This window comes from Protopterus annectens, chromosome 13.part0 (genome assembly GCF_019279795.1).
Source record: "Protopterus annectens isolate FY-2018-M chromosome 13.part0, PAN1.0, whole genome shotgun sequence".
Taxonomy (NCBI): Eukaryota; Metazoa; Chordata; order Ceratodontiformes; family Protopteridae; genus Protopterus; species Protopterus annectens.
Window position 1 is genome coordinate 930865413 of NC_056747.1, and position 15259 is coordinate 930880671.

General features: G+C 42.9%; 1 long non-coding RNA gene across 1 annotated transcript in view; it reads right to left on the reverse strand.

Moving 5' to 3' along the window:
• The window catches only part of LOC122787795, a 220528-nt gene that overhangs the window by 188270 nt on the left and 16999 nt on the right, over window positions 1-15259 (reverse strand). The gene's annotated exons all lie outside the window — the stretch shown is intronic.

Below are 15259 nucleotides of genomic sequence, written 5' to 3' on the forward strand. Positions count from 1 at the left end.
TGGGAGGTGGGAGGGGGGTGAAGTTTGCACTGAATCTATCTGCCAGCATGTTGGCAATATCAGTAGGGTGAGGATATTTTGTGCTATTTTGCACTAGGTTCAGTGCATATCTGCGAGTTGCCACTTAGATTCTTAACATAGCTAAAGGCGGCTTTGTGGTTATCGTTTGAATCCTTGGCTATTTTTCTTTCGAAGTTAGCCTTGGATGATTTCATGAGGGACCTTAGTTTCTTACGGATACTGATCAGGGATGTCTTTCTTTCTTGGGATTTGCTTTTTTTCTGAACTAGTTTCCTCCATCTATTGTATAGCCTGTTTATTGCAGGGGTCCACCAAACTGGATTTCCTTCTCTTAGAGGAGTGAGTCTTGGTTTTGCTAGGGATGGCACGATCCATGCATCCTTGTAGGTGCTCATAGAGTGCATTTGTAAAAGTTTCTGCATCTTGTGCAGAGTTATCCTTTGGTGTGGGGGCTGTGAAACTTACCACCTCTGTCTTAAATAAAGTGAAGTTTGCTTTAGAAAATTTTTTTACTGTGGTTTCCTTAGTTGGGGGTGGTGGTGGGGAGTGGACATCCACAGTGATTAGTTTATGGTCTGATCTAACCAGTGACGGGTTGACCTCCAGTGTGGAACACCTGTCGCCCATACTGGTAATGACCAGGTCCAATATGTTTTCACCTCTGGTAGGGGAATTTACCAGCTGATCCAGGGCACTTGACTTGATGAATTCCAGGAAGCGCTGGGCCTGGTAATTTGTACTCTAGTAGTTTTCCCAGCGAATGGTACGGTAATTGAAAATCGCCCAATATCAGGGTGTTCGGTAGGACCTTCATGTTTTCCAGTGTCTCCAGAAAGGTGGAGTGGTGGTCCTCGTCATGGAGGGTGATCTGTAGCAGGCCACAATTTGCATTGCAGATTTGCCCGATGTTAGTTGCACATGGATGATCCCAGAGGTATCATGCTGCACCACTAACCTGAAGGTGCAGGTATCCTTGATAAATATGGATACACCCCCTCCTTTTGTGTTTCGGTCCGTGTTCTGTGGCCGAAACGTGTGGTATGAGTTGTAGCCCAGTAGTGCTGGGGTGCTCTCTAGAGCCTTGAACCAGGTTTCAGTTACTGCACAGATGTCGACATTCTCCATACTGAGGACTGCTTGGAGTGCGTGCAGTTTGAGATTTAAACTCCTAGTGTTGAGTAGCATAACCCTCAGTTTTTTGTTAATTGTACTGTTTACAGAGGTGGATTTGACTTTTGAGCCTTGCCTAAAAAAGGCACTATTGGGTCAGCAAGAGCCTTGGCCAGTATTCGAAAGCCTAGGGGGACAGGTGCAAGCAGTCTCTTGTGAAGTAACGCGGCTGGACAGGCATGTCGTCCCAGGCTGACAGACACTGGGTCCCCTTTGAATAACACCAGAAGCTTAGCCAGTTCTTGAAATTGATCATTTTTTTCTTTATATTGAAGTATCATTCTTGGTGAGGGCAGGATGCTACTCAGGGTCATGCCAGCCTGGGCTGCATGATCAGAGAGCTCTTCCATGTCGCTTTTCATGTAGTCCAGGGAGGTACGTCTCAGGTCATTCACACCAACATGAACAATGACAGAGTCATATTTGTACTTGTTCTGGAGTGACCTGAGTTGTGTTATGTGGCGGATTCTGGCTCCCGACAGGCAGCTAACAGTAACCTTCTGCTTGTCCAGCCTAGTGAGTGGGACATCAGTGTGCCTGACTATAGAGTCACCTATTACTAGTGTGTTAGGTATGTTATTTCACCTTAAGGGCTGTGATTGTGCAGCACACCGATTTTGTGTTTTATGTGTTGTCTGGTTTGTGACGGGAAGTGCAGTTTGTTTGGGTGTCTGCTTTGGAGGTCTCTGATGCTTTTGCAGGTTTTTATTTAGATCCTCCAAGTATGATTGTGTATTTTTTGCCAGTGTTGTTTTAGTAGGTCTGTGTGCGGCTGGTGGTGTGGTGCAAGTGTTAACCTTCTCCTCTTGACTGTCTGTTCCAGTCTTGGGTGGAGACAGCTTAGCTTCCAGTTTGGCTGTATAATTGCATCTCTTGCATATGTTAGTGTTTTGTGGTAGGGGAGGGTTGTTTGTATACATGAGGCAGTTGTAACATTGCCTCAGGATACCCAGACTCACCAGCTGGACTGGAGAGTGCACCTGAAGTTGCCCTTTGGTCATGCCTGAATAGTAGGGTGAGCTGCTTAGTCACTTGGTTGGCGAGGGGTGAATAAAGAGCAGTGCCTTGCTGGGCAATCAGTGCCAGGGTATATTAGTGCTTGCTATTAGGTCTGAGCAAGTGCTGGGCTGTAAGATGCTTTTTGAGTGCTTAGGTTGAGAGTTAAACTAGTTTCAAGGGAAAAACTGAAAAGGAGACTTAGTGGAGCCGGGAATAATTTAACCGTAGCTAACCATTACTGCCCAGTGCGCAAAACCGTGCAAACGCGGTTTTTATAGTAGGGAAATTAAAGAGAGAGAAATTAACCCAAAATGGCCAATAAACTACTAACTTCTGGGCTGGAACCACTCCTCCAGGGACAAATAGGTTGCTCAAAGCTCCCTTCTCTCACAGGTGAACAGAGAAACTTCCTTCTATCCAAGTAAGGTACGGGCAACTCAGAAAATATTACCACAGCCCTGAATTCAGCACTAGTCTGAAAACTGGACTATACTAGCTTAGAAAGGCAGGAAACAAGGAATTTTTGGGGGATTTTTTTTGTTTTTTTTTTTTGAAAAGATAAGACAAAAAACAGTAAAAAAAATACACTTAAAACAGCTTTAAACGACTACAAATGATCATAAAAGGCTATCGCACATTTGTGTGTAGCCTACAACAGTTAAATTTAAACAAAAAACTTTTTAAAAGTGCAGGCTGCCAAATAAGTACAATAAGTGAAAAAAACAAGCTTTTAAATCAAAATAAACATCGGAAAATCTGAGTTTAGGCATAAAACAGTTAAGTACAGCAAGAAAGTACAGAAAATTGATACTTAATCACTCCAAAGTCTCTCTTACAAGCTAGAAGGCTTGTATCAGTTTAAGGCTTTCTAGTGCTACCAAGTAGGTTAGTTACAGGAAAGATGGGAAACCAGCACAGATGTGGTATTTTAAACCAGAAAGTTGAAAGACGGACAAACTGTCCAAATGGTCAATAAACTACAATTTCTGGGCCAAGAACCTCTCCTCTCGTGGTAGACAGTCTACGTAGTGCATACCACTCCTACTGATAAGCTAGAAGGCTTTCTTCCAACACAGAAAGGCTTGCAGGGCTCCGAAGCTTACCAACAGTTCTGGATACAGCAACTCTGTATCTGGGACTAGGCTAGCTTCAGGAAAGGTGGGAAACAAGCGCAAGTGCGGCTTTTAAATCAGAACGTTGAAAGAGATGGAAAAAAACTGCCCAAAATGGCCAATAGCTACAATTTCTGGGCCAGGAACCACTCCCCTTGTGGGAGATAGGCTACCTAATGCTTACCACTCCCACTGATACGCTAGAAGTCTTCCCTCCATCACAGAAAGGCTTGGAGCTCAGAAGCTTACAAAAAGTCCTGGATACAGCAAATCTGTACCTGGACTAGACTAGTTACAGGAAAGGTGGGGAACAAGTACAAACATAGGCTTTTAAGCCAGCAAGTTGAAAGAGATGGAATACTGCCCAAACGGCCAAATAAACTACAATTTCTGGGCCAAAACTCACTCTTCCCGTGGAGGATAGGCTACCTAGCGCTTACCACTCCCACTGATAAGCTAGAAGGCTTCTCTCCAACACAGAAAGGCTTGGGGGGGGGCTCAGAAGCTTACTAACAATCCTGGATACAGCAACTCTGTAACCGGACTAGGCTAGTTATAGGAAAGGCGGGAAACAGGCACAAGTGCGGCATTCAAACCAGAAGGTTGAAAGAGATGGAAAAAAAACTGCTCAAACAGCCAACAGCTACAATTTCTGGGCCAGGGACCACTCCTCTTCTGGTAGATAGGCTACCTGATGCTTACCACTTCCACTGATAAGCTAGAAGGCTTCCCTCCACCACAGAAAGGCTTGGGGTGCTCAGAAGCTTACAAAGAGTCCTGGATACAGCAAATCTGTACCTGGACTAGACTAGTAGCAGGAAACAAGCGCAAACACAGACTTTTAAACTAGAAGGTTGAAAGAGATGAAAAAGCATCCCAAACGGCCAATAAACTATAATTTCTGGGCCAGAAACCACTCCTCCTGTGGTAGATAAGTTACCTAGTACTTACCATTCCCACTGATAAGCTAGAAGGCTTCTCTCCAACACAGAAGGTGGGCTCAGAAGCTTACCAACAGTCCTGGATACAGCAAATCTGTACCTGGACTACACAAGTTATAGGAAAGGCAGGGACCAAACGCAAAATGGGCTTTTAACAAGAAAGTAGAAAGAGATGGAAAAACTGCCCAAACGGCCAATGAACTACAATTTCAGGACCAAAACCCACTCTTCCCGTGGTAGATAGGCTACCTAGTGCTTACCACTTCCAGTGAAAAGCTAGAAGGCTTCCCTCCAACACAGAAAGGCTTGAGGGGCTCAGAAGTTTACCAACAGTCCTGGATACAGTAAGTCTGTATCTGGACTCGACTAGTTACAGGAAAGGCAGGAAACTAGCTTAGAATTTTTTTTTTTTGTTACAGAAAAACAGCTAAAACAGTAAATACAATTCAAATTGTAGTGCAGGCCAGCACACCCGTGTGTGTAGCAACACTACAGCAAATACAGTTCAAATAAATGCAATTAAATTAACAAATGACTAAAAACAAGTGCAGAAGGCAGTAAATTAGAAGGCTACTAAACAAGCAGTAATAAGTGCAGAGTAAGAGCGACTGAACAGATAGCACGCAGAAGAACTAAGACAGTTACAGTAAGAGCAGCTGAATAAAAAGTGTGTATATCTATATATATATATATATATATATATATATATATATATATATATCTATATATCTATATATCTATATATCTATATATATATATATATATATATATATCGACAATACATGTATCGAAATACAGTGCTAACATGGGTCCTGCAAGGGGGAAGTAAAGGATATGGTATGATACTGTACCCATACTAAACCCCCCTTGCAGGACCCATGTTATCACTGTACTTTCGATACATGGTTTGAATTGTCGGTGGTTTCGCTAAATAGTGAATTTTGTTATTCCGATATTTCGACGGACTGACATGAACCCATATATATATATATATATATATATATATATATATATATATATATATATATATATACACATACACATATATATATATATATATATATATATATATATATACATATATACATATACATATATATATATATATACATATATATATATATATATATATATATATATATATATATATATATATATATATATACACACATACATATATATATATATATATATATATATATATATATACACATATACACACACACACACACACATATATATATATATATATATATACACACACACATATATATATATATATATATATATATACATATATATATATATATATATATATATATATATATATATATATATATATATATATATATATATATATTTTTTATGAGGGAGGGAACAGAGCAGGATTAAGAGGCTACAGGGGTTGTGCTCTCTTTGTACACAGAAGGAGTGCCTGAAATCAGAATATGATCTCACTCCACTCAGTTGAGTGAGCAAATGAGATGGGCCCAGAAGGAGTATCCAAATACAAATCTACAAGAGGGGCGGGCAATTTCAAAGCCACCAACATGAACACTAAAACAAGAACAGGGTGGGTGCATGTATCTAACTGTAGAGAGACAGCCACAACTTCAGTTGAGTTAATATTCAGTGAAAAACACAAATAAATTAAATACAGTACTATATGCAAAACAGCAGATTAAAAAAAGTGTACTTAAATTCACTTATATGTTCAGCTAATTTCAGGTAGATGTTAGCCGGCCAAAGCTGTGAAATTAAGCCATAAGCTTAGCCATATAAATCCAATTTATAGTTAGATACCAAGGTATAATTAGACCAGGTAGCAGCAGCATAAATGTTATCCAGTGAAACTCTGGTGAAAGGTGCAAAAGTAGCCATAGATATTTGGAGGTCAGAGCAAGGACAAACCTTTCATTTGGTAAACATGGAAAATATAATCAGATAACCAATGGAAAAGCATCACTTTAGAAACACCTTTTCCAAATTTGAGTGAGGAAAAGAATGAATAACTGATCAGTCTAACTTTCTTACTATAGTGTAAATAGAAAAGTAGCTGTCATGTAGACCCGCCAAATGTAACACACACCTACCTTTCTCGGAGAAGTATGGAAAAAAAACACACGTGTTGATAGACTGATAATTGCCTCAAAAGCCACTTTCAGAAGAAAAGAATGATTAGCGCTTAGGGTGACCCTGTCCTTGTGGAAAGGGAAATAAGGAGGTATACTAGAGAGGGCATATAGTGCCAAAACTCTCCTAGCAGAGGTAAGTTTTCCATGTCAAGAATTAAGTCAACTTTAGCTGCAGCTTTGAAGGGAGGACTGTTTAAGGCCTGTAACAAAATGCTGATGTACAAGGGGGGAAAACAGGATCTTCGAGTGGAGGTCATAGAAGGAAGGTACCCTTAAGAAAGGTTTTGGGCAACTTAATAGGGGCGATGGAAGAATGATTTTCCCCAATGTGAAAACTGGAAATGGCTACAAGTTGAACTTTAACGACCGAGGAATTAGCTCCGTCATAAAAGACAGAAGCCAGAAAATCCAGAATGGCTGGAAGAGGGGCTGAGAAAAGATCCAAGTTCTTCCTTATAACCTAGATAGAAAAAGTACAGTTTTGTACCTACCATAAATGTAGATGTTCGAGGATTCCATTGCTGCAGTCCTAACTATTGGGTATAGTCTTTCTTGCCCCAGATGTCAGAAGACCCTAAAAGACAAGGCCCAAAATACCTGCACCAAAAACATGTACAATATATACAAGAATATATACAAAAATATAAGCATGTAAACTCACCTACACAACCACCCCTAAACACAGAGGGGAAGGAGGGAGGGTAAATTGGACTCAGCAATGGAATCCTCGAACATCTACATTTATGGTAGGTACAAAACTGTACTATGTTCTTAGTTTTCCATTGCTGCAGTCCTAACTAATCCCAAAGCAGAGGTAAGGGAGGCTGGCAAATCATAAAGAAGTAGGAGCTGACAACATGCCTTGTAAAACAGCTGTGGCAAAACCAGCCCTAGACTTAGAGTAGATAGGAAGGTGATAATGCTTAGAGAAAGTATGCACTGAACTCCAAGTAGCTGCTTCCAAAATATCCTTAGTTGCCACCCCTTAGAAATGCTGTTGAAGTGGCAGTAGCCCTAGTGGAATGAGGCCTAATCCCAGCTGGAATCTCCTTGCCATGATGGGAATAACAAAATGCAATGCAAAAGCCAATCCACCTAGAAATAGTTTGTTTTGACACAGGCTTGCCCTGTGAACTCAAAGCAAAAGAAACAAACAACTGCTGAGACTGCCTAAAATCCTTAGTCCTGCTTAAATATTATAGCAATTGCCTGTGTACATCTAAAGTGTGCAAAATCTTTTCCCCTTTATTTTGGGGGTCTGCATAAAAGTAGGCAAATGAATAGTTTGGTTTAAAGCCACACTAGAAACCACCTTAGGCATAAAGGAAGGATTAGTGCGTAATGATACCCTATCCTTATGGAAAATCAAAATGGCTCTACTGCCATAAGGGCCTGCAACTCAGACACCCTTCTTGCAGAAGTAATAGCCAACAGAAAAGCAGTCTTCCATGACAAGTATTTCAATTCAGCAGTAGTTTTCCAACACAAAATTGAGATCCCAAGCAGGAGTAGGAGCTCGGGTCTTATATTCTTTGCCCCTCTAAGAAACTGCTTGAACAAAGGATAAACAATGGTGGGTCACAATCATAGTGAGCTGAAATTGCTGCAGCATGAATCTTAATGGAAGAGAAGGACAAACCTTTGTCCAATAACTCAGTAAGGTATTGAAGTGCCACAAACCTGCAAATTCTTTGCTGTACTCCAAAATAAAAATCTCTTCCACTTTCCTTGTACTAGGTCTTCTAGCTTCCATAATCACATTTAAAACTTGTTGAGGAAGTTGAGACCTGCTGTGTGTCAACACAGAAGATGCCAGGCTGTTAGATGAAGAGAGTGAAGCTTGACATTGAGCAGATGACCATCCTTCTGAGATAACAAATGAGGAATCAGAGGTAAAGGCCATGGAAGTAGTGGGTACCAGTGTTGCGAGGCCAATCTGGAGCTATCAAAATCATCCTTGGCCTGTCTTGTCTGACCTTTAATAGTACCTTTGGAAGAAGAGGCAGAGGAGGAAAGGCATACACATGAAGGTGCAATACTGTGGCAGCTGGTGGTTAATGATATCCAACACCCATTTGTCTTGAGTAATTAAATCCCAATTTTCTTTGAAAAGAGACAGTCTTCCTCCCAAAGGAGCTGCCAGGCCTGGAATCTACTGGCAGCTGAAAAGACAGAAAAGACTGAGTCATTGGGTCTGTTTACGAAAGGACTGACCCCTGCCCTCACCAGAAGTCTGAGCAGGTGAACTCCTGTTCTAGGCCTAAAAACCTTGCCCCTACCCCCGCGTGGGCCTAAAAGAACCTTGCCCTGCTGCCCCTACCCTAGACCTACCCCTAGACTGGGAATCATAAGCAGGATATGTCCACCCCTTAGCAGGCCAATTTCTACTAAACTTGGGTGCTGCACCTGCAAAAATCTTTAACAGTTTGCATAGACTTAGCTTTGTCCTCCATTTTCTTTAAAACTGCTTCCACAGGCGATCCAAACAACACATCAGACTGTAAAGGAGCATCCAAAATCCTTGTCTTAACATGCTCAGCAGCTTCTGATCCTTCCCAACCAGGCATGCTCAGAAGAACAGAACTAGTAGCAGCCACCCTCGAGGAGGCCTGTACAGCATCAACTTTCCATTTAGATGAGCTTAAAATCTTGTTTAGGTGACATTCCTGAGCCCACCACAAAAAATTTTTTTTGAAGGCATATTTGAATGACAGTGTCCAAATCCTGGCCCAAATCTGTGTCCATACATTTTGAGATACCATTGTAGCTTCCTCATATGCAGTTTGGCATTGGGAAGCACCAGAATACAAGATGCCATGAACCCTAATGCTTGAAGGACTGTCCTTGCAGTCAGCACGGACTGATGAGATAGTTGATGGAAGTAAAGTGATAGACTCTTTTGTTTGTCGGGGTTAAAAGGCCATCTGGGCTGCTGTATTCAGTCTCACACCCAGAAAGCACATGTCTTGAGAGGGTACTAGACTGGACCACAGAATACCCTAGGCATCTTAGCACTGCTATGACATGTTCCAGATGCAGTAGAAGGTCTTCCTTTTCTTGAGCTAGAATCAGGCAGAGGATAGATTTGAATTCCTTGAAGCCTGAAGTAAGCTATCACTGGAGCCAGAACAAGGGCAATGCAGAGAACTGATAATGAGAATTTCCAGCTCGAAACCGCAGATACTTCCTGCAACTTAGCCTTATAGGCACATGAAGGTAAGCTTCCTTGAGATCTAAAGTTACCATCCAGTGATCTTTGCCCAGCAGAGGTAAAAGCTGTTGTAACGTCAACATCTTGAACTTGGGAATGTCCAGAAAAGTGTTGAGGAGAGATAAATCCAAAATTGGTCTCCACGTGTTCCCCTTCTTTGGTACTAGGAACAGGCGAGAATAAAATCCTAGGCCCCTTTCTGATACAGGGACTGGCTGAATGGCCCCTATCTGGAGTAACTGAGAAACTTGCTTGTGAGCCTCTTTTCTTTGTGGAGGAGGAACGTCTGGCATGCCTTTGAAAGGGGGCATTGTGTGGAAATAAAATCTGTAACCGTGGTGAATGAGAAGCCCCCTCAGCCTGGCCTACCTCCTGAGAAGGCACATCCTGTAACAGTAAAGTTTCTGCCTGAGACTCCATGGAAACTCCTGGCAAAATCTCTGGCTCCACTGAGCCTTCTAAAGAACCGACGTCCGGGACTGCCGGTTCATCAACCCTAGGCTTCACTGTTTTGTCCTTGCGCTTTCTTGGGCCGAAGCGAGCCGAGCATCCGGCGGCATTTTATAGCTTCCCAAACACTAACCTGGCACAGTCTAACCTCCTCTTAATAGTGCGTTTGTTAAACCTAGCACAAGAGCGGCAGCCAACAACATCGTGCTCAGGCCCTAAACAAGGTATACACAAGGTATGGTAATCCCTATGAGGTATCTGTTTCCCACAAGAAATACAGTTATTCACTTTTCTGACATCCAAATACTGAGGCAAGAAAAACCAAAATGTTCCCCAACGGGTACTTAGCAACTCTGTTTGGTCTGAAACTCCGGTTTGAAATATTTCAGAACGCCAACCTGCACTCGCAAAACTGCTTCTGCATAAAAGACTGAGGATATGGCGTTGCGTCACAGTATCGCCGTCACAATAGTTAGGACTGCAGCAATGGAAAACGAAGAACATCTGCTTCCACTTGCTTTTATAGATCTTTCTGACAGAGTATCTTTGCGAAGAGGTCAAAATGTCACCATGGACAAAAGCCTGGACTGTCTAGCAATCACTTGAACTGGAGAAACCATGGGGTTAGTTTGAGGGTGTGACTGTCCGAGTGAGGTAACCTGGACAGGTGAGCGAGACAGCAGCTCTGGGGCTGACCATAGCACCAAGGGAGAGTGAACCAGACGAGACCAGAGGAAAGGAAACCACACCTGTCAAGGCCAAAAGGGAGCAATGAGAATCACAGTGGCCTTTCTCACCAATGCTATTTGAAGAAATTTCTGTATGACGGGGATAGGAAAAAAAGGTGTACATGAGACTGGAGGGGGGAAACGCAAGTGTGGAGCATCCCTCTGTGACCCCCCCCCCCCCCCCGGAGGATAAGGGCAAAATACCTACTGCATTTGTGTTGTAGGGGAAGGCAAACAGATTCCAGCAGGGTCGACTCCAGCAGCTGAAAATCTGATCCATCACTTTGGGACAGAGGGACCAGGATGGACCTCCTCAACTAGTACTCTAGAAAACTGGATTTCCCCAGATGTGTATTGCTATCAGAAAGCAGCCAGAGAAAATCTCCTATTGCCATAGACACATGGCCACCTGTAGGCAAGTGTTCCTCCCTGTTTTTTTGACATACTAGACCACTGACGTGTGCATCTGTACTGAAATCACACCCAATGGTAGAGCATCCTAAAAGGCCTGCAATGCTAGGAAGACTGCTCTCATACCCAAAATGAAAATGTGAAAATTGGCCTCTTTGTAGGGTACCATGTACCATGGACCATCCTCCCAAAGAAATGCCCCCAAGTGGGATGTATCCATCTTTACTATGGCCTGTGGGCACGGCAGAACAAAGGGAGGGCCCCAGGAGACTAGTGAGGATTCCAGCTACCATTGGATAAGAGACCCGAAAATTCATATGACTTATGACTGACCACTGGGCCAACAGGGTCTACTGGGGAACTCATGCAATGTCCGGCAAGAGGGACCAAGGTGATGGCTGCTGCCATCAAGCCTAGAAGAATCTGAATCAGTTTTGCTACCGGCTTCTGACATGAAACAGCAGCAAATGCTCACTTGTGGATATATAAAATCCTGGTTTGGAGAGGTTTGGCCATTTGCAGTTGTGTCCAAAAGCGTTCCAATAAATTCAAATGTCTGTACTGGATGAACCCCTTTGACTTTGCTGTATTCACACTGATGCCTAGTGTAGAAAAAAGTTGGAACAAGGAGGCCCTGGCCTGGAGAAGATTCCCGGTGGTGACTTACAATTCAGAGAATACTCAGAACCCCTGTAGCCTGAGGTGATCTACACCTACTGCCATGAATTTGGAGAACACCCAAGGGGCTGTGGTGAGACCAAAGGGCAGGGCTCTGAACTAGAAATATCAGATTCCCAGATAGAAGCAAAGAAACCTCCTAGAGTGTCAGCCCATTTTTACATGGTAATATTTGGGCTGGAGGTTGATCAAGCACATCCAGTCATCCTTCCTTAGTAAAGGGAATATGGAGTGTACCGCAAACATCCAGAATTTTGTTCAGCAATTGTTTGAGTGAATTAGGTCAAAAACCTGGTCTGAGGTCCTATTCTTTTTTGGCACTAAAGAACTTAAAGTAAACTCTAGATCCTTCCTAGTCTGGTGGGACTTCTTGAATGACTATTTCTAATGCTGTTGCCTCCCTCTGGGAGAGGAGATCATCAGGAAAGGTCTTGAGCTCAATAGAGGGAATAGAAAGGAGATGCATTAGCCTCTGGTTATGATCTCCTGCACCCAAAGGTATTGAGCGATGGACTCCCACTCTGTGGGATGCAGGGGCAAGCAACCCTGACTGCCTACAGAGTGTGGCAGTTGAACCAACATTCAGGAGTGCTGACAGAACCTGTTGGAGAAGGGACACCAAAAGCCCTGGTTTTGCAAGGCATCTGTGCTACCAAGGGCAATGTGTACCATTACAGTTCCCTCTACTGCCTTGGTGGTGGTGGTGATGGTTCTCTCTCCAGGAATGACCGGTACAAACCTCTGAGACTTCCAGAATCAAAGTTTCTTCTTCATTTTTGGTTTCTGCAAATGGTCCTCTGAGGAGTGGAAAACTGGTTCCCCAAGGCAGAGAGAACCTTACCATCTTGTACACTCCTGCACAGAGTTTGTTACTTTTGGACCAAACAGGGTCAATCCATTACAGGGGGTGTGAATGAAGGACATCTTAAAGTGCTCCTCAAGATCACAGGTGCACCAAACAGGTCTTCTTATGGTTATGCTTAGGAGGACCCCTCCTCCCTTTGTCCAAGTAGTTCACCGAACAAGACATTCTACAGTGAGGATTTGGGAGACCCCCTCCTCTCAAAGTCAGCATCTTTGTTAGGGACTCATGTAAGGAGTCAATGTGTCACCTTTTACAATTGTGCTTCCAAAGCACCTCCCCATCGGGATGGTCTGGTTAGGACTCTGAAGCTGAAATGGGGCCCCTCAATGTGGATGTACGCAAGACTTTTTGAGACAGGCTTTCCCAATGGTATACAGAGCAGGATCAGGACATGGAGAAATCCCATGGAGGGGAAAGAAGATTTGAGTACTTGCTAGTAACAGAGTACTCTCTCAACTGTTCTGAAAGCACAACATGAGACAAGACCAGAGACCCTTCCCATAGGATCAGAGGCCCCTAAACAGGAGGAATCTCCAAGTCCCACACAGCCCAACTTCAAAGCAGACAGAGTTGAACTGTCCAGTGCTGACACCCCAAGGGAAAATGACTGTCAGATCTTCTCTGGATCTGATGCAGATGACAGCCTCAAGATTCATCAGGATCAGAGCCAGACAACCAAATCAGAAAAAACACTGGAGTCACAGACAATGTCTTTGAATCAGACAGACATAACCAGTGGAATACTCCGATCTGAAAGGCCAGAGTAAACAATGGATTGGGGATGGCCAATAATCTGAAGAATGGAAGAAACCATTTCCCCAGTCCCGAAAGGGGTTGAAGCCAAGAGATCTCCCAGCTGCATTTGGGTCCTGAGGCACTTCATCATCCTATTCATGTCAAATTCTGAAACACTCCTGGAGGAGTGAATAGAGTGGCGGGAGGAAGCAATGAAAGAGGTCTTGATATGCTAAGAAGCCTCAACTGCAGAACAGGGGATCTCAGCCTGGGCAATACTGGCTCCAAAGAAAAACATGGCTCTGTTAATGAAGGCATACCAGATCCAGAGAAAATGAACTCTGACGAGAAAGTCTAATCTGAAGATTTTGAACTTTTTGGTGCTGGAGCCAAAATGGAGTGATCTGGGGACCGTTTTTTCAGTTCCTTAGGTTTTTTCCTTGGCTTTGTCATGGCTTTTTTCAACCTTGGGAGCCAATTTTTAGTCGAGAGAGAAACAGCAGACAAAGGTAAGGAGGACTGAGCAGAGGAACTTCTCCTGCAGAGGTAGGGAGAAGCCCTTACATCAATTTGTTCCTCCTCACTACAAACTCCATGTCCAAAAGCTACCATATACCACACCGTCGATATGATTTAATTAGGCAAGGGAAGAGTGGAAGTACCAAAGAAACTCCGTAAAGAAAGCAGTGAAAGAACACCAAAAAACTGGCACTTATTTAATCTAGGAGCCTTAAAGACACCACATCTACTTCAATAGTGTGTCAAATGGAATCAGAGGTCTCTCTCATTTCAGGGGGTTATGGGTAAGGGAAGGAAGCCTGAGCACTGGATCCAAAGTCAAAGCGGCTGAATTCGGACAAGAGACAGAACAGATAACCCATCCATTGTGGAATGTAAAGGAGAGACACCAGATATGACCATTCTTTGAGTGTCTCTGCAAGCTGCCAATTTCCAGAACTATATTTTCTCCTTTTCTCAACTTCCGACAACAGAAATCACTTTTCTGATGATGTACCTGCCAGCTGTTTTCTTAAATAGTACAACTAGAAAGGCCCCAAAGGTCCCCAACTAAAAACATTACTAGGATAAAAACCCTCAGCTACAAAGTTAGTCTTGTAGCCCCTATCCCTATACTCTGCCTCTTGCAGGTTTTCTGTGAGGAGACTGAGGTCTTATTCTGTGCTATCAAACCTTACTGGATCTGTTGTATCACCACAAGACAAACAGTTCCACACTCACTCAAACTAGACATTTATACCTAAAACAAGTTAAGGAAAAATTACCCAGTGGTTATCCCATCTTTTGAACAAACTGTTCTGAACATGTTTGCATGTTTTGTTTGTCTTTTCGGCTTTTCCCGGTTATCACATGTTAGATAGTGACAACCTTCATCTCCTTTAAAAAGGAGCCAATGATTGAATGGGTATTCAGATATTTAGCCTTGGTTTGCAATGTTTTGCCCTCCTGGAAGCAGGGGCTAGATCTAGAGGATGAGTATCATCAAGGTACAAATGGTCTCAATTTACTTGCTTTGTAACTCTTATGACCTACCACATGGACTCCAGTGTGTCGATATTAAATGAATTTCTGAAATGGACTACATTACATGCTCCTCCTTACCTATGTAGCAAATGACCAATGCCTGTATAACTCTTATTAGCAGCCTAGTACAGCATCATACAAAGTAACTAAGTACAGAATGTGAAACACTGTAGAAATCTGAATTTCTCTGACCCAATGACTCACTATAGGATACATTCTGAACATTACAGCTTTGTTCTCTTGAGCATAAGGCCAAGTCTT